This window comes from Trichosurus vulpecula, chromosome 3 (genome assembly GCF_011100635.1).
Source record: "Trichosurus vulpecula isolate mTriVul1 chromosome 3, mTriVul1.pri, whole genome shotgun sequence".
In the NCBI taxonomy this organism is placed as follows: Eukaryota; Metazoa; Chordata; class Mammalia; order Diprotodontia; family Phalangeridae; genus Trichosurus; species Trichosurus vulpecula.
In genome coordinates this window covers 310,740,002-310,761,157 of record NC_050575.1, presented here as the reverse complement: position 1 = coordinate 310,761,157, position 21,156 = coordinate 310,740,002, and the positions used below count along the sequence as shown (strand labels likewise).

At 35.6% G+C, this 21,156-nt stretch overlaps 1 pseudogene; it reads right to left on the bottom strand.

Annotated features, from left to right (window-relative positions):
• LOC118842527 overlaps window positions 1-19,712 on the bottom strand; it is a 76,284-nt pseudogene extending 56,572 nt beyond the window's left edge.
• Window positions 19,713-21,156: the final 1,444 nt, after the last annotated feature.

Here is a 21,156-nt window from a genome sequence, read left to right as displayed (position 1 = left end):
ATGCAATGAGAGAGTATTTGTGTATACTAATGCTGCTTTACCTGGAATACGTATGTATGTGTATGTATGAATGATTTAATATTGATTTCAGTTGATTGTAATCAACTTGAGGGTAGACATCATGGTTTGACTTTTATATCTCTTGCAATAATTTTCACAGTGCATTTTATATTAAAAAAATAATAGCTTGCATTTGTATAGCACTTACTGTGTGCCAGGCACTATGCCAAACCCTTAGCAAATACTATCTCATTTGAACCTGATAACAACTGTGAGTGGGAGGTGCTATTATTATTCTAATTTTATAGTTGAAGAAATGGAAGCAGAGGTTAGTCATTTACCTAATGTCACATGACTAGTAAATGTTGGAGGCCAGATTTGACCTGAGGTCTTCCTGACTCCAGGGCCAGCATTCTGTCAACTGTGCAACTTAGTAGGTAAACAATTAGTGTCTGTTGAATAAAAATATAAACAATTCTAAATTCTTTACTTGGGAGACAATGGAGTGAATATGTTTTAATTCAATTCAATTAATTGTCACAAAAACTTATAGCAAAATTTATTAGATGAAATACTAAAGAATTTGTCCATTTTCTCAAGCGATTTTTGTTATTCTCTACTAGATAATGGCAAATATGTGCATGTAAAAAATATATTTTAAAAAGACAAAAATCATAATAACAAATATAATTAAATTATTTTATCATGCAAATGTAAATCCCAATGAGCATATTATAAGCTTGTTTCTACATTTAATCCCCAGTTTTATTTGGTAATTACATAGTGGAAATTTTTATCTTCCTATCTCCTCCCCACTCCATTCACAAACAAAACCCTGTTAAAGAGTTAATAAAATATTTAAACAATGGTTTAAGATTACTGTTTATTTCAATAATGTTCTCTGTAATCCCAACCTAGCAGTAATTAAACATCTGATTTCAATAACATTACATTGCAAACACTGCTGCCATTTCATTTATAAACTTGTAAGTAGTATACAGACCCATTAAAGTGATTTTTTTTTCCATTTTCCATTGTTTATTGCAATAATTCCCCATGGAAAGCTAAGGAAGTTTAGTCGAATGAGTCTTAAATTTTCTACTGAACTCTTCACATTGATGTTCTGTCTATAGAAGACTAGTACAGCATACTAGGTTGAAAATTTCCATCAGATCAAGGTCATCTCTGCAATTATTCATTCATACTTCAGTGCTTTCAAAGACCTGGGCTGACATCTGGCAACACTGAACCAAAACTCATCACAACTCTTCCTTGACATAATAGGTAGTTTCTCAACCAGAATAATTAATGACTCGATGACCAGCTTTCTGTTGATAAAACTCTCTGCTCTTAGTAAGACTGATCTTGAGAAGACATATTGGAAAGTCCAGCACTGGGGGAGCCACTATTCTAATTCTTACTAACTTTCTGAGACCCAAGAAAACATATGTCACACTATCATGGCCTTAGAGAACACAGGTTCATTTTCATACCACAATGATCTGTTGAAATAGGACTTTAGTGAATCAAGGTTTATTGAATAAAATGATTGAATTAGAGTCAACAGTATCTAGGTTCAAATCCTGCCTCAGGGGCTTACTAGATGTGACTCTGGGGATGACACTTAACCTCTCTGTGCCTTAGTTTCCCCATATATAAAATGAAGATGTTAGACTTGAAGGTCCTTGAAATCCCTTTCAGTAACATTGTAAGAACTTGTGAATGCTGAAGAGTTTTGATGAGGATTAGTATGATAAGGACAGCATTAGCTACAGCTTTAATAACAGCTTTGTATTCCTTCTTTCTGTTCTCTGTTAGAGGCCAGGAGACTTTGTCATTCAGGAATTGCCTCATGTGGGCTTAATAACAACACAGGGATTAATAATCTTGGTTTCAGTGTAAGCACACCTGTCAATTTACTCCATGTGTGGGTCAATCATCAATATCCATGAGCACTTGTACAGGAGAAATATAATGGAAATAATTTCATAGTCCTGCTCTGGTTTGAATAAAGTTAAGAAATTTTTTAAAGGCATGAGTAGACAATATCATGCATAAAAATAAGGCATCTTAATGATCACCAAAGCAACTTCTGCACAATTTTTTATCCTTTTGCATTCAAACTGATTTTTTTTTGTTGGTTTTTAGACTGACTGCCTAAGGGAGTCTGCTACTCCAGACAAGACAACTCTTTAAGATATAAGTAGTAAGACATTTTGGGGAATGTATTAACTCTAGTCCTTGTGCAATGAACCAGTTGTTAACAGTAAGTACATTATTCATGAGGTAAGATAGAAGAGAAAGATAAGGTCACTGCTGAAACCCTGCAGCCCACCCAAATTCACAAGCTGCTGGATCAGCTTCATCACTTTATCTAATCAGTGGGTGGCATTTCAAGATAAGGCAAGGGAGAAAATGGATGGAAATGATATTCTACCTTTTCATTTCATGATATCAATCTCAGAGACTTCAGGAGACAATTGCTATAGGGTTCTGAGATCAAGTGGGAGAAAGGGATGCTTCCAAGAGGAAAAACAATAGCATTTTGAAAATATTACCAGATATTGAACGTATTTTGTAAATTCCTTCTACCAAATGTCTTTTTTGAAAGTGTATGATTTTTTGAAATTTATTTATACCCCTGGAATTGCTGATTAATTTAGAGACATTTGTCTTTAAAAGGTTTCACCTTCTCTCAATCCCAACAAATGGATCAGTTTAGACAATGAAATAATGGGGTGTGCTTACACACACACACACACACACACACACACACACACACACATACATATATATATATATATATACATACATATATACACACACATATTAATCTGTATATATATACACAGATATATAGAGAGTTCATTTTTATTTTCTTAATTTCTAATTCTAGTTTTGGTAGCTACATTCAGTAGCTTTAGTGCTCAACTTGAAGTCAGAAAGACTCGAGTTTGAATCCTAAGAATTTATTAACTGTGTGATCTTAGACAACTCACTTAGCCTCTCTGCCTGCCAAAGTTTTCTCATCTATAAAATATAAAACCTTCAAGGGTTGTGGTGAGGATGAATGAATTTAACAAATTTAACATATCTAAAGGGCTTTGAAAACCCAAAAGCACTACATAAATGCTGGCTATTATCTGTTTTTTGACTGTGATTTAAAAACTGCTAGTTCATTGGTCTTGGCAATTGCCAATGTGAAAACTCCCTCCATCAAAGTAGAATGGCAATTTGTCTGTAATGTCTAGTCATGGAGAATTGCCAAGGACATTGAGAGGTTAAGTGACTTACCCATTGTCACACAGGCTATATATCAGAACCGTCTCCAAGGATATAACTACTCTACCATGGTACTTCTCACTGTAATATTTAAGTTTACTAAATTAGAAATGGCTGAAGGGGAAAGAATGGAGGTTGAGAGAGACAGAGAGAGAGAGACAGAGACAGAGAGACAGAGACAAAGACAAAGACAGAGACAGAGATAGAGACAGAGAAAATGAGAGAGAGAATGAGAGACAGAGAATGAAAGACAGAGAGCGATGAGAGAGACAGACAGACAAAGAGAGAGAGAGGAACAGAGAGAGAGAGAGACAGAGACAGAAAGACAGCAAAAGAGACAGAGAGAGAGAGATGGGTATCTATCTATTGTTAAGTTGCCTTCCAGTTGTGTCTGACTCTCTGTGACCCTATTTGGGGTTTTCTTAGCAGAGATCCTGGAGTGGTTTGCCATTTTCTTCTCCAGTTCACTTTACAGATGAGGAAACTGAGGCAAATAGTGTAAAGTGACTTGCCCAGGGTCACATAGCGAGTAAGCGTCTAAGGCCAGATGTGTACTTACTATAGGCCCAACATTCTATCCACTGCACCACCTAGCTGACCCTTAGGTATCTATATCTATACCTACATTTATATCTACATCTATCTATACTTAAATCTATCCTCTATCTAAAATATTATTCAGCTAGGTGGTGAGGTAGATAGAGTGATTGACCTGAATTCAGGAGGACTCATTTTCATTACTTCAAATCTGGCCTCAGACACTTCCTAGTTGCGTAACCCTGGGCAAGTCACTTAACCCTGTTTGCTTCAATTCTTCGTCTGTAAAATGAAGTGGAGAAGGAAATGGCAACCCACTCCAGGATCTTTGCCAAAGAACAAACAAACAAGCAAACAAACAAAACAAATGGTGTCTAGGAGAACAGAAATGATTGAACAACAATATATCATATATTGTGTACAAACACATAAATATACAGGATACATGATAAATTTTAAACTCCTTGAACCTGGAGAGTGCCATTTTTCTCTTTAAATCCACAGAACCTAGGGCAGTGACTGAAAGATGGTAGGCACTTAATGAATGCTTCCTGATTGATGGATGATCTCATCAGTACTACTGTAATAGCTCGTAACTAGTCTTCCTGCCTCTAGTAATCCCATTCTGTAGTGGTATCAAACTCAAATAAAAATGGGGACCACTAAACCATAGTGAGGATCCCTGTGTGTCTATTATTAACTTAGTTTTAAAATGTATTATTATTGTTTTATTATATTTTTACTTACTTTGTTAAATATTTCCAAAGGACATTTTAATCTGATTTGGGCCACCCTTTGGAGTGTTGTGGGCTGCAGTTCTGCTCGAGTTCATCCTTCACCCAGCTGATGAAATACATTTCCTAATGCATCAGCCTAACCAAATTACTTAGCAGTCCAAAAATCTTTAAGCTCTTATAATAATACACATATAATCTTTTTTGTCTGGTATCCAAGCTCCTCTATATATTGGCTCTAGCTGAGCAGTCTTCCTCCATATTATTTCCCATCATACATTTTATGAACCAGTTAAAGTGGAATACTGTTCCCAATTTCCTCTTATTCTTCACACCTTTGTCTATTTCAGTGACTCTCAAAGATTTTGCCTCTAGCTGTGCCAAGAAACTTCTCCACCCCCTGAGACTTCTATATACCCAGTACCTGCCACCATCTTCAGTTTATTGTCTGCTCTTCCTAACTTGGTATCTGGAAGGTGACAAAAGCATCTCTGTCCTTGGAGTCACAAAGTTACTCTCTCCAATATAAATCCTGTGAAAATAAAGAGCAAAAAGAGTGAGTAGTTATTGCAGGGAGAGGTGAGGCAAAAGAAACTCATAGCTCTTGTAATGGGCCTGGGGATCCAACTGCCTGGAAACTCTTCTTGGCCATGATCTTTAAAGGGACAATAGGCCACGAATCCTCACACCAAAGAATAGTGTGTCTGTCTAGCAAAAAAAATATATATATAATGTATGTATATATATATATATATATATATATATATATATATATATATATATATATATATATATATATAAATAAAATGTAAAGTTTGAGAACTGTTGATCTCTTTCCATCAGGTTTCTTTCCTCATGCCTAGAATGTCTTCTAAAAAAAAATTCAGTGTGACCGTTCTTTTCTTCCTTCAAGGCTCGTATCAAGTGCTACCTCCTCCAAGAAGCCTTCTCTGAGAGCCTGCCTGTCCTGCCCACCTTCCTCCCCACCCCCAATCCTACCAGGTGACATTTTCTTATAGTGCTTTGTCTGAGGCTCTTGACCAAACAGAGAACAGAGGATTTGTTTACAATTGAAGAGAACTTAAAATAGCTTTCATTTTGCCCACAGAAAAATTTACCTCTCAAATTATTTATTCTTTAGCCACCACACCACTGTGTTTGCTCATAACGAGCCTCTGCAATCCTTTCTAATTGGTCATTTTCACATTAAGTATTGCCTAGGTATGTCTCCCTTATTCTGTACTTATGCAGTTGATTTTAAGGCACACCTGTTTGAATGCCTTCTGTTTCTTGGCTGTGACTATAGAAGTAGAGAGAGATGCTCTTAGTGCCTAACAGCAGGCAGTGTTTTCAGCACCACCTTTTCAGCTTGCATTCTGGGGACAGAGTGTCGGCACGGCAACGGCAAGGCTTCCCTATTGGGATTGGCTGGCTGCCTACCCATATAGCGCGGTGATATGCACACAGGAGCTTTTGGTATTGTGGGTAATACAGTTTCCCCACATCCCCCAACCCCCTGTTTCCTAAGCAACAAGGACTCCAGATAAACAATTTATGAAGCTGTTTCTAGTTTATATTTTCAGCACAGTACAAAAAGGCCTTGCAATATGTCCATGAACTGGGAAAAGGATTTGCCTGGAAGGGTCTCTATGACTGAATGAAGAAAGCTGTTCAGGTTGTATGATATGTGTGTGTAGGGGGTTAAAAGTTGAAAGGTCAAGTTAGAGGCCCCTTATAAAATATGAACAAAACAAATCACCCTAATTTATTCTGTGGGAAATGAGCTGAATTGCCAGAATGAAAGAGAAAACAGTCCATTAAGTTCTTAATACAAGTCTTTAAACTGGTGTAATTGAATTCTCATTGACGCAAAGAATGATATCTCTATCAGTTTGTACAACAAGAGGAGTGAACAAGAAACTAGGGATTGTTTTCCAATGGTGTAAATAATGGTAGGTGATGGGGGAATTTATAAGTTGATCTTAATCAGCTGAATAGCCTCCGTCTGCCCAAATTTGGCTGTGCAAATAGGATACTAGGCTTGTAATGGGAAAATTGTTGCAGTTCAACTAAAAATAGGAAAAGCTATTTATCTGGAACCTTGCCAGGCTTCCAAAGATTATATTTCTTACTTCACAGGATTTTTGCTTTGAGAAATGTAATGGTTGACAGAGAATGACTTCTATGGGAGGAGAAAGGGTCCCTCTCTCAAGAACTGGCTGCAAGAACCCTTTCCCTTTGACAGATAGTCCTGGGATACATCCTGAAAAGCATTCTGTAATCAACAGACTTTATGTGACAGTGTATCAGTAAGGCAATACAACAATCATGAATATGCCTATGTAGTTCTGTATTGCAAAATATAAGAGACTCTCCATAGAGAAGGTAAAAGAAGCATAACATTTATTCAGACACCAGAAAACTATATTCCATAACCAAATGTTGAGCTCCCACAGCCAGTCAACCCACTTTATCATAACAGCAAGGAACTTAAAACACTATATAACAGCCTGGAGCCTTACCATCTCAAAACCTCTCTGACCCCCTGTTGGGGTCTTCCCAAAGAGAGACTCACAGTCCAGCTAAGTCAGCCTGTTCAGTTCTAACAATCACGAGGGCAGCCATTAGCAGCCATAACATCTCTCTCTCTCTCTCTCAGCATTTCCTGTGACAAAACTTCCTTTTCCTGTCAGGAAGCTTCTCCCACCATATAATTTAGGCTTCCTGTGATATAAGCAGGTCACATGGCCTATTAATGGGTGGGAAAAATCCTCAAATCTAATTGCTACTACAGACAATGCAAAGAATGACATGCAATTCAGGAAGATGAACTAAAGCTTACAAGAAAATTTAAATTTTATCCTGGGTTACAGTGTGTTCAGTAAACACCAGGGCTTGGGCAACTTTACTCAAAGCAACTGGTGTATGTCCCAACTATCAAAGAGCAGATACCTCTGAAGTTATTTCAGATAAGCTAATTATTATGGATGAAGATTTTAAAAGAAAACAAGGTAAAGACTAATGAAAATATTACTTAACCACTATAGTTAAAAACTGAAATACATCTATTCATAGAAGGAGGAGGATGATATGAATATATTCTTAATTGATTCATTGTTTTAACACAACTAACAAACAAAACTACTCAAAGAAAACACAAAGTACGCCTCTAACTACATTAAGCAAAATAACAGAAAAATGTGTTTATGACTAAGATGCATCCATAGACTGATAATTTACCATTTAAAAAATAACAGTAAGGCAATTTGAACAAGATCTATCAATGTAGCCTGTGAAATTTAATGAGTTTTGTTGCTATCTATTCAGTTACATCATTATAGACAAGGTGCATCTGGTTATTCTAGCCATTGTTTGTTTGTTTTTTTCCCTCTTCACATTCCATCGATAAAAATTTTCCATTTTTATTTTCTTCCTTGCCCATTTTGGAGAAAAACAAGCTGATATTGCTTTTTGTCTCATGCATTTCTGTTTGTGATTAGTATTTTTAATACAATTTATGGAATCCAGCGTTGTAGAGGAATAGCCTAAGAATCATGAGACAGAGAAGGGTTAATACCATTAACTAAAAGCAAAGAAATAACCTGAAGGAAAGGGAAGTAAAGGTCAAATAGAGGTCCAAGGAAGTCCAGTTTCATGATCTTGCGGCCAATGAACCCAATGTAGTGTGGAAGTTTGTTAAGGACATGATTTAATCTCCCAGAGAAGAACTAGTTGGGATAACTTAGCTAATCAGATTACTTCAAGTATCACAACTGGGAATAGAAGGAAAGATGGCAGTAAGAGGACAAAAGAGAACAGTACTAATTCTAAGTTTCAATTCATGATGACATCCAGAGGACTGTTGAAGGAGATGCAAGGGCTGAAGGACAAGAAGGAGGTAGAGTATTCCCAGATAAGGAGGACCATGTTATTTGAGGTAATGGGGGACAGATTAATGAATTTACATTTATGAACACTAGGTCTACAGTGAAGTATACTGTGAAATGGCCAAACTGAGTGATTTAAAGAAAGGTGTTTAACCAGAGTCTCTAGGTTCAAATACTAGAAGCTAAGGAAAGCTCATGATAGGAAGCCTTATTAGCTAATTATATAGCAAGAAACTAAAATTTCGCCATCATCAAGAACAGGACCTTGCAGAAAGAAGTTGGTCAGGAGCAAAGAAGGAGCTAAGGAACATCAACCTAGTTCCTTGGGCTTGGTATACAGGACATTAAGATCTACCAGTTAATATGTTTTACCTTTTCCTTATGTTATTGTATCTTTCTTGATTTGTGGCCCCATCTTGTCTGTTTCTCCCATAGAATAAAAAAAAAATTAGTAAAGTTTTGTAAGATGTATCAGAAAATTTCAGGAAAGGTGGTGTACAGATTTGGGGTGGGTGGGAAAATAGAAAAGGAACAGAAAACCTAGGGTTTAGGGAAACTCAGAAAGGAAAGTAAAAGAAAATTTTAGTACCAAAAAAATCATTAGGTCCAAAAGATAAGTCAAGTCTACAAACCTTTAATAAGTATCTACTATATACCAGGCACTGTGTTAAGTGCTAGGGATCCAAAAAAAAAAAAAAGATTCCTTGATGTCAAGGAGCTCACTGTTTAATTGGGAAGATAATATGCAAATGACTATGTAGAACCAAGGTATATGCAAAACAAACTGGAAATATTCAATAGAGGGAAGGTACTAGCATTAAGAAGGTTTGGAAAAGGCTTCTTGTAGAGGCTGAGATTTTAGTTGAGACTTGAAGAAATCTAGGGCCATGAGGAGGCAGAGATGAAGAGTGAAAACCTTATAGGCATTGGGATCAATCAGAGAAAATGCCAGGAGCTGAGAGATAATGTCTTGTTCAGGGAACTGCAAGAAGGCCAATTTCACTGGATAAAAAGCTCTTGTGCTCAGTGACAAGGGAGCAGGAGCCCTACTTGCTGTTCAAGGGCAGAAAGTTGCACTAGAACTTGTAACCACACATGAGCAGGGTCCCTGGTCACAGTTCCAGGGCCAACAGAAGCACTAGTACTTGAGGGTGCACAGAAGTAGGGGCCATCTCTGGCAAAAGACCTAAGCAAATTAGGAGAGCACCTTGGAAGCACTAACAATTTTCAGAACCCAACAATTAGTTCTGAAAACAGTAGCACAGAAAAGCCTTAAGTCTGGGACAGTGCATTTCCATCTCGAGGTGAGCAGGGCCTGCTTTTTTTTTAGGCAAAATCAGATTAAGTGACTTGCCCAGGGTCACACAGCTAGTAGGTCTAAAGTTAGATTTGAACTGAAGTCCTCCTGACTCCAGGGCTAGTGCTCTATCCATTGTACCACCTAGCTGCCCCAGGGTCTGCCTTTAAAATAAAGTTTAAAGTCAAAAAATACTCAACAAATACAAAACTTGACTATAAAAGCTACTGTGTTGGCAGAGGAGAAACCCTGGAGAGTACAACATTGGGAAAACAGCTACATGCAAAACCTCAAAGGGAAAAATGCTAATTGGATACAAGACGAACAAGAATTCCTAGAAGAGTTAAATGAAGACATGAGTGGTGGAGGAACAAGTGGGAAAATAAATTATAGTGATGTAAGACAGTTATGAAAAGAGAATCTAGTATGTTTCAGATGAAGTAAAAAGGCTGGGGATAGCAATCATGATTTCAGGCAAAGGAAAAGTAAAAAGAGATAAACGGAATTTATTTTATTTTTTACAAAAGCAACCTTAGACAATTGTCCATTGTCCAAGGATGATGATGAGTCCAATTAGCAAAAAGATATTATTATTTTAGGGAGGTTTGTTCTCAAGCTGTGTGAACCCAACCAGTTTCATCTTAGTGGAACTGAGATACCCATCTAAAAATCCTGAGGAAAGGAGTCATGATTTATTAGACTGAGGAGCAAGGAAAGATCTATGTGTCTTAGTAATAACCACTCCAAAACTTATTTTACTTGTATATGAATGACATGTTACTTTTCTGCCCAAAACTCTTCCTCATATCCCTGTTAGTGCTTATGAAAGGTGAGACTATGAGATTAAGGCCTTCCACAATCTGGTCCCACCCTACCTTTCTAGTTTTATTGATCATATTCTCCCTCACCTATTCTATGTTCCAGCCAAATCAAACTACTTATTCTTCCCTATACCTGCCCTTCTCTTTCCTGCTTCTATACTTTATGCTGTTCCCTTTGCCTAAACTGTCTTTTCCATAGATCTCTGTTGAGTTGTTACCCATCCTTCAAAGTTCAACTCTAATGAAACCATAATGTATGGATCTGAAGCTGGAAGTGAACTCAAAAGCCATCAATTCCAACCCCCTTATTTTACTTATGAGGTAACTGAGTCCCATGGCAGTTAAATGCCTTGCCCAAGTTCACAAAGGTAATAATTATTACAGGTGGGATTTAAACCCAGGCAAGTTCTCCTTCCTTTTCTAATAAACCTTATTTTATCCCTTCTTGTCATTTCTCTCTCTTGTCAATGACCTTTGTTCTATTAGACTTAATATAATATCTTATTTACATGCCTAATGAGCCGATCATGTATTTGTGTGTATTATCGTAATATCTATATATTTGATTTCCTACAAATGGCTGTTTTTCTTTGTTTTTAATGTAAACCTAAGATATTAATGTATAGTGTTATTGAATTGAATATGTATCCTTTCTGTTAGAAAACCTCTTGACAAGAAGAGGCTGAGTGCACTGTATGGGATGCCTTAATTCTCTAGTTCAGTTTCCATTCTAGAAACCTAGCAAATGTATGTATATATGTGGGGCAATGGTTTTAATAATTGTTCCCACTTAAAAACAGATAAATCACAACATTAAAAAAATAGAGCATTTTTGATTGCCTTAAATAATCATGGAATAGTAGTTTTAGAGCCAGACGGACTTTCAGAAGTTATCTAATCAAGCCATCTTGTTTTATAGATGAGAAAAATGGGGTCTCAGATGGTTAATTGATTTATCCAAGGTCCCACAGGAAGTAAAAGACAGGAAATCAAAGAAAAATGAGAGACTGAGAATATCACTCCCCACAGAAGGAATCTCTAGAAAAACATACTATGAATGGCACTGAGTCTAACTTCTCAAAAAGACTCTCTGTGGGAGGATCTATTAGACTGGCTGTCTGATATAGTGGAGGGAGCAAAGAATTCAAAATGAGGAGAATTGTATTCTGGTTCTAGCTATAAGTAGTCATTTGCCTGGGCAAGTCACTTCAAAAATACCGTAAACAATATACTATATATCCAATAATTGTGTACTACTAACTGTGCTAATGCTGGATCCAACTTTGACCCTTTGAAATTGTTTCTTTGACTGTAAGATAAGTTTTGATGAAATCTAAAATGGTAGGGCTAACCTACTACTAGCATTTATCAAGTACTTTTTGTGTAAAGCATAGAGATGAGCATAGTGATTGGAATTTTAAACATGACATTATCCATGCTCCCTAGAAATTTAGAATTTAGAAAAGGGATAAGATAAACAGTATCAGGAACATAAATGTTTAATAAATACCTGTTTAGAGATTGATTAAGTGCAGCTGTGGTGCAGTAGATAGAACACTGGGCTTGGAGACAGGAAGAACTGAATTAAAATCCAGTCTCAAAGATTTACTAGCTGTGTGACCTTGGGCAAGTCACTTAACCCTATTTTTTTTTCAATTTCCTCATCTGTAAAATATTCTGGAAGAGGAAATGGTAAACCACTCCAATATCTTTACCAAGAGAACCCCAAATGGTGTCACCAAGAGTCAGATATGACTAGAAAATAACTAAACAACAAATAAATAGAAGCAAGCACATAAATCTCTAACATATAACATTAGACAGCATTAGACAGTTATAAAATAGAGGTGGTTTTTTTCGATGTCTGAGATTGTTACTGACTGTGGCATTGGGACATCAAGGAAGACTTGCAGAGAGAGCTGTCATTAAAGAGAAGAATTAGACTAGAGCCCCTTTGTGATGGAAGAAAAATGAGCATCAAAGAAATGATAGGCCCTGTGCTTGGGGTGGATGGAATGGTGATACCTAAGAACTGAGAGAAGGCAGAGATGCTCAAATCTTTGTTTCTTTTTGCTCTGCAAAGGAGAATGAACTATCTGCTGGAAATGTTGGAACAGAAATGATTAGCAGGGAGTTGAGGTTCAAGTTATGTAAGAAGACACTGTCACTTCTTCACTTCTGACTTTGAGTTGGCCCAGATGAATGGCATCCTTGGATCCTAAAAGAACTGACAGATGTGATTGCTGAGCCTCTGTTGGTGATGTATAAAGCATCACAGAAAGTAGGAGAGGTACAACAAAATTGGCGAAGGATACATGATGTATTGATTTTCAAAAAGGATAAGAGAATAGGGTCTATAAATTATAGATAAGGGGAATGGAACAGGTATTTGTTAAGCTCCTGCTATGTTCCAGGAACTGTGCTAAGTGCCTTACAAATATTATATCATTTGATCACTCAGCAATCCTATGAAGTAGGTCCAATTATTATTACTGCTATTTTATACTCAAGCAAATAAAGGCAGACATACGCTAAAAGACTTGACCAGAGTCATACAGATATTAAGTGGCTGAGGTCATATTTGAACTCACATCTTTCTGACTCCAGGTCCAGTGCTCAAAACCACCTAGACTAGAATTCTGGAAATTCCAGAATAGATAAATCAAAACATGGTAGACAAGCATACAGAAAGAGCAACAGTGATCAGAAAGTGGCAATGTGCCTTTATTAAGAACACTTCTTGCTAGACTAACCTAATTTCTTTTTTTTGGACAGGTTTACTAAAGTACATGAGGGGAATATTTTGGATAAAGTTTACTTAGATTTTAGCGAAGTTTTTTTTTAAAGTATTTCATATTATTCCTGTGATAAAGATGGAGAGAGGTGGATTAGATGGAAATACAATCAGGTGGATTTGGAATTGATTGGCTAGCCAGACTCAAAGAGTGGTTATTAATGGTTCAGTGCTAACACAGCAGGAGGTCTCCAGTGGAGCCCCTCCCTGCCCAAATCTGTGCTGGGCTCTGTGCTGTTTAACATTTTTATCAATGATTTGGATAAAGACAAAGATGATATGCTCATCAAATTCAGACGACTTAAAGCTTGTAGAGACAGCTAACACTATGGATGTCAAAGTTGAGATCTGAATGGATCTTGATAGGTGAAAGCATATTTAAGAATAAACTCAGTAAGGATAAATGCAAGTCTTGGGAACAAAAAGAATCTGGCTGGCTTGGTTAGATAGCAGTTGTTGAAAAAAGATCTTAATGTTTTTAGGGGAATGCAAGTTCAAAATGAGTGGTATGACAGCAAAATAAATCCCTAATATTTTATGCTGCATTAAGTAGGGGATAGATTGCAAGAAAAAAGAAGTGATGTACCCACTATATCTTGGTCTCACAAGACCTTATCAGGAATATGGTGTATAGATGCAGGTGTCATAGTCTAAGGAAGAAGTATACAAACTGGAGAATGTGAGGAGGAGATTACCCAGGAACCTAAGTGTCTTAGACTATATGACATATGAAGATTAGTTGAAGGAACTGTTCATGTTCAGCCTTGATGAAAAAAAGACTCAGATATCTAAAAATATTTTAAGAGCTATCATGTTAAGGAAGCAATAAACGTATTCCACCTATTCAATTAATTCTAGTGACTTCCTATCAATTCCTGGATCAAATATACCAACCTCTGTTTGGCATGCAAAGCCCTTCTCAACCTGCCACACCCCCACAACCTTCCCATCTTCTTACACTTTACACTCCACTCCCCTCCATGGACTCTGATATACAGTTGCCCTGGCCTGATTGCTATTCCTCACAAAAGACAATTCATTTCCCATTCACTTTTTCCCCGCTCTGGCTGCCCCCCACCCATGCATAGAATTGTCTACCTCCTTATCTCTGCCAAATTTATTTCCTGGCTTTTTTCAATCTCCAGCTAAAATTCCACCATCTACAGGAAGCCTTTCCTGGTCCCTCTTAACTCTATCTAGTGCCTTCATCATACTGATTATTTCTAATTTATCCCTTATGCAGTGTTTTTGAATATAGTTTTTTTTTTCATGTTGTCTCTCTCAATTAGACTGTGCTCCTCGAGAGCTGAGATTGGCTTTTGCCTTGCTTTATATTCCCAGCCACAAGTACAGTAACTACTCATGGTATGTGCTTAATGAATGTTTATCTACTGACTGAAAATAGACAACTCACTTTTCTGACATTAACTGAGGAAAGCTCCATGAAAATATGGCATAAATATATTTTAGTACTTATCTCTAGGATCTAATGATTTTAATTTTAGGATTAATAATTTTTCTAGCTGCGAATTTGCAGCTGGCTAAGGATTATTTTCATTAGCCCTCATATTGTATCTGAGAGATAACTGGTTGGGCAATAGTACTTATTTTGCATTTTACTAAATCTCAGAAAGTTGTCTAATTTAGTCAAAGGAAATATTACTGGTGATGGCTCCCTCCTCACTTCAATTTATCCAAAGAATTGTGGGATATAACCAATTATTTCCAAATCAATGTTAAATTCTTCCAATAAATTCTCCCTCTGATAAATGATTGCAAGATAGACATAACTTTGAGTTGGTACAAACTGTCAGTGTTGCATAGATGCTAACTGGTCCTACCAAACTGGGAAAATGTACAGTAAAACTAAACCAACCAAAAAAAAAGTTGAAATGAATATGTGCTTAGAGAATACTTAGAGACATGAGACTGTCTTCACATGTCTGAAAAGATGTGATTTGGAAGAGAGATTAGACTTTGCATACTTAGTTCCAGAGGGCAGAACTAGAGAAAATGAGTTTAAGTTGTAAAGATGAAAATTTAGGCTCTGGGTCTGAAAATAAACAAAGAAAACAAACAAGCAAAACAAAAACTTTCTGAACAGTTAGAACTATCACGAAGTATTTTAAACTGCTTTGGTAGGTAGCTTCCTCCTTATTGGACATCTTTACTATTATTTTTATTGTGTCATTATCAAAGAACAATTAAACTGGGCATTTTCACCTACCAAGCTGAACAACAACAAATAAAAGGATTGTAGATGAAACTTTAGAGCTCTATTATGTAGATCTTGTTTTTATTTGAAAACATGTATCAAATTCTACATGTAACTTTGAAAGCTGTCCTAATGATATTTACTTCTTCCTGTCTCTTACTGTTATCTTTTGTACATTAAAAATGCTTCAATGACACTAACAACTAACTTTTTCTTCTTTTAATGACTATTCTGTCCCTAGACTCCTCCCTCTTATCACCACCCAAAATTAAAATAAACAAACAAAAAACAACAAAGAGTTTTTATCACATATACATAATCAAAGAAAACAAATTCCCATATTGGACATTTTAAAATATATATAAATATATAAATATATATGTATATATGTATACATATATATGTACATATATATACATATATGTGTATGTATGTATATATATTATATATATGTATATATATATATATATATGAATTATGTCATTTTTGCATCTTGAGTTCCCCACTTTCCTAATCTGGTAGTAGATAGTGTGTGTGTGTGTGTGTGTGTGTGTGTGTGTGTGTGTGTCTCATTTGGCACCACAAATTGTAAACATCACCTCTCTGTAATGAATGCCATGTTCAATCATCAGTCCTCTAAAATCGTGAATTGTTTTGTTGTTGTTGTTATTGTTTGTTTGTTTTTATTTATTTCATTCACTTGTGGCTTATTTGATTTATTTTTTTCCTGATATTGCATTATTTAAATAATCCATTTCTTTTTTCTGTTAATCTAGATACCACTTTTGTAAATATTTATTCTCTATAATCAAATTACCAATTTTGTTGGCACATAACTGGTCAAATAGTTTCTGAAATTATCTTTAACTATTGAGAGCTTGACTTTCATATTTTTTATAAAAATATCATTTTTTAAAAAATATCAGACCACTTAACTGTTTATTTTACTAGATATTTTTCCAAACTTTTTTTTAGTTTTCTTTATGAATTCTATTGTCATTTGTTTTGAGTTTAGACAATCTCTTGTTGAATTTTCAGAAATTGTAATTTGTTGTTTTCTTCAGAGTCTTTGATTGATTCCTTTTCTACTTTTTTTTAATAGCTTGGCCATTTCACTTATCTACTCTTTCTCTCTCTTATAGGAAAAACGATTTCAAGATATACATTTCCCCTTTAGTATGGATATAGCTGTGTCCTGTAAATTTGGCTCATTATGTTATTGGTGGTACTTTTTTGGGATGAAATTTTCTATGATTTATTTTTTCACTCACCAATTCTTTAGGATTAAATCAATCTCCAATTAATTTTTAATTCTTCAAAGATGGTTGAAAATAAACTTTATTCTATTATGGGTATTTATTATTTCCATGTTTCTACATTTGTGAGATTTATATATGAATGAATTGCCAATTTTCATCTATGCATAGCTGAGAAATAAGCAAACTCTTCTTTTCCTATTCAGATGAAGAAATATGTAAACTCTTTTTTCCCCCAAGCATTGTCTTCTTTCAAACTTTTCTAAAGTTCTACTCAAGTTCCTTATTTCTTACAATATTTTTGTTAGGTATATATAGGTCTGAAAAGTGAATACTATGGTTACTGACTCCAAAGTTTTGACTTCTTTGTACCACATTTAACTACACACACACACACACACACACACACACACACACACACACAATTTCATTATTTCATTAGATAGATATACCTTTGAGTATAATGTAGTTTCCCCAGTCACCTCTTTTTATCTTGACTATTTTTGTTATTCCATTTTTTGAAATTATAATGGTTACCCCAATTTAAAAAAAAATCAGGTAAAGCATGATAATTCTGTTTCAGCCTTTATTTAAATTTTTTGTTAGTATTTATGTTTTGAGTGTTTTTTCTTTTAAAAAACATATCGTTGGATTCTGCTTTCTAATTGATTATGCCATCATCTTGTTTTTTGAGTGAATTTATTCCATTCATTCGTGTTTATGGTTATGGTTAATTGTATATATCCTTCCATTCTATCATCCTGTACTCCACCCCCCACCGCCCCAGCCCCCCACTCCCATCCCTTGTCTTTTTGCTTACAAAAAGGTGGCAAAAGATTTTGTTTGTTTAATACTAGTGACCTACATTTGAAGTGAAATATTCTGTCTTAACTGATAAATTTTCACTGTATCTTTCTTTTTTATTACTGTGGCTTGGGAATGGGCTGCCAAGGTCCTGAACTGGTGGGTACTTCCCTGCTTGGATTTAAGTGCTATGATGGGCTTTAGTCTTGGCTTGTATCCTTAGTTTATCCTTAGAGTATTAAACTGCCTTATGGTGTTTGGGCACTGTTTCTTACTCTGGGTTCATTTATGCATTAATTTCTGTATATCCTTTCTTTTTCTCTGCTTAAAGTTTCCAAAGAATTCTGGACATCAGTTTTTGCCATCCCAGACTAGATGGACATGTTTACAATTCTTTCTTCTTTTTCTTTCTCTTTTTTACTTCTAATATATCCTCAGAGATTTGCTGGGAATGTATATAGAGAATCTATGTTCCTCTACATCACAACACATTGCTGTCTTTCCCCAATTCTACTTGTTGGAGGTTTTCAGGGCAATAACATATAACTGCATCTTGGGTGTATAGTAAAGGGGAGTTTGTGACATATAGCTTTGAATACATCTGGTAAACTCCATTCTAACTTCAAAATGGATTCTGTGATATTTCTGAGGACTACTCTTGCTGATTTCAGAGTTTATTTTTTAAAATATATTTTTATTTCATTAAAACATTTCCCAATTCCATTTTACAAAATTTAACATCCATTTAAAAGACTTGAGTTCCAAATTCTCCCTATCCCTCTCACCCCTCCTCTACCCCTTGAGAATGCAAGCAATATGTTGTCAATGGTACATGTGAGGCAATGCCAAACATATTTCCACATTATTCCCATTGCAAAAGAAAGCACAGAGAGAGAAGAAGAAAAATAATGAAAGGGAAAAATATGCCTTAATCTTCAGTCAGTGTTCATCAGTTCTCTCTCTGGAGGTGCAAAATATTTTTCACCATGGGTTCTTTGGAATTGTCTTGGATCATTGTCTTCATCAGAGCAGCTAAATCTTCCACAGTTGATCATTATTACAATGTTGCTGTTACTATGTCCAGTGTTCTTCTGGTTCTGCTCCCTTCACTTTGCATCAATTCATATAGAAGTTCCTAGATTTTTCTGAAACTGGCTTATTCATCATTTCTATACTAGAATAGTATTCCATCACAATCATACCACAACTTGTCCGGCCATCCCCTAATGTACGGGCAGCTAACTGGGTGCCGTGATTAGAGTGCCAGGTCTGAAATCTGGAAGACTTCCTTTGTTTATATCTGGGCTCAGACACTTACTAGTTATGTGACCATGGGCAAGTCATTTAATCCTGCTTGCCTCAGTTTCTTCATCTGTAAAATAAAATGGAGAAGAAAATTTCAAATCACTGCAGTATCTTTGCCAAGAAAACCTCAAATGGAGTCATGAAGAATAGAACACAACTAACACAACTGAACAACAACATTTGATGAACATTTCCCCAATTTTCAATATGTTTCCAACACAAAAAAGGACAGCTATAAATATTTTTGTACATATATGTCTTTTTTCATTTTTTTAATCTTTTTTTTTTTAAATACAGACCTAGTAGTGGTATTGCTGGGTCAAACGGCAGTATTACAGCCCTGTGGGTGTAGTTCCAAATTGTTCTGCAGAATGATTGTACTAGTTCACAACTCCACCAACGATGCATTAATGTCCCTAATTTTCCACATTGCCTCCAGCATTTGTCATTTTCCTTTTCTCTCGTGTTAGCCAATATAACAGGTATGAGGTGGTAATGGAGTTTTTCTAATTTGCATTTCTCTAATCAATAATGATTTAGAACATCTTTTTTTCATGTGATGATAGCTTTGATTTCTTCAGAAAACTGTTCAATTATACCCTTTGAGCAGAAAGTTTATTACAAGAAGGTATATCACTAATTATTGTTTTTTTTTCTGAGAAAAAAATCAAATACTTACCCTGTGCTAGTCACTGTGCTCTGGATATAACGATCAAAATGAAACCCAACTTCCAGATTGAATGCAAGATTTGGGAACTGAAAGACAATGATTGACTTCATTTTGTATTCGAACTATCAGCGGTGTTTATATGTTCAATTCAACTAAACAATTATTTATTAAACATTTACTATATGTTCACTATTTTGCTATATGTTGTGGATTAAAATATCCAGGCCTTATCAACAACTAGGTCATTGCCTTTAAGGAGTTTGTAAGAGACAGTATTCTTGTTGGGGTGCACAAGAGAGTAAACCTAAAGTCTTAGATTCTAAGCATAGTTAGCATTATGGGGCCAATATCGGCTTCAGAGAACTTTAAATATTTCTTAGGAAATCCAAGTGCCATTCCACCTAGGCTGAATGGACATTTTAAATCACTTAAAATCCTGTCCCACTCCATAGCAGCTGTTTTTGTGAGAGATAGACCAAGTTAAAGACACTAAAACCAGTAAGCCTTTGTTACAGTTGCATTTTATCAAATATTTAATTTGAAAGACCTTGTAAAACATGAAGAGGGTGCGATAGAAGAACATTACATTATAGTCATTATGATCTTATCTCGGGGGGGGGGCATGATATATCCGTGGCTTAAATAGTGGAAAAAATTTGGACTTTTGGTGAAAGGCTATTGCAATTACACCATGAAGTGAAAGGGATCAATCATGATTGAGAAGCTCCCTCTAGATCCATTATTTAGATTATGCCAGACTCTCTCCCTTTGTCCAAGGTTGGTTTGGACAACTGGGTTATCTGATTCAACTGGACAACTGGCTAAAGGGGGAAAAAGATCCAAGTGTTATTAATTATTAGTTATGAAGCTGGAAGTTTCTACCAAGGAAGTGTTAAGATTGAAAGGGGTTCTAAAATAAAGCACAGGGGAATCAAAAGTGAGTAAAAAAATCTTCTATTTGAATAGCTAAGCTCCACAAACCAAAAGTGTTTTGGGATTACTGTATACCCTGATCTTCATATCCCTTCCTATTGTCATTTTTTTAAAAAATGGAAACATACCCCCCCCCAACTATGACCTTTGTTAGTTAATAATTTGTGTCATCGTACACAAAACAGAAGTGGCCTGTATAATAATTTAGTAAATTATTTTTCATTAATTAATAAATTTTTATTGAGTGGTAGAATTGTTACATGGTGTTAAGTGATAGAATTAGGCCACAGCAATCATTAACAATGGATTAAGGAGAAGAATATTTAGAAACAAGCTTTTATTTAAGGAGTCAAACAAGTTTAGAAACCAAAACTGGTCAGGGGGATCAGCCCTTGATTCATTAGAATCGAGAGTCTGATAAGCAGTTAAAGAAAGGCTGGGATCAAGTCCAAGGGCTCCTTGATCAATTTCAAATGGAAGGTGAAATTCAAAGAAGCTCTAGTGACCATCGTGTCTCCAGGCAAGAGAAAGATTTTTTTTTGATTATTTATTTATTTAATATTTTTAGTTTTCAACATTGATTTTCACAAGAGTTTGAATTACAAATTTTCTCCCCATTTC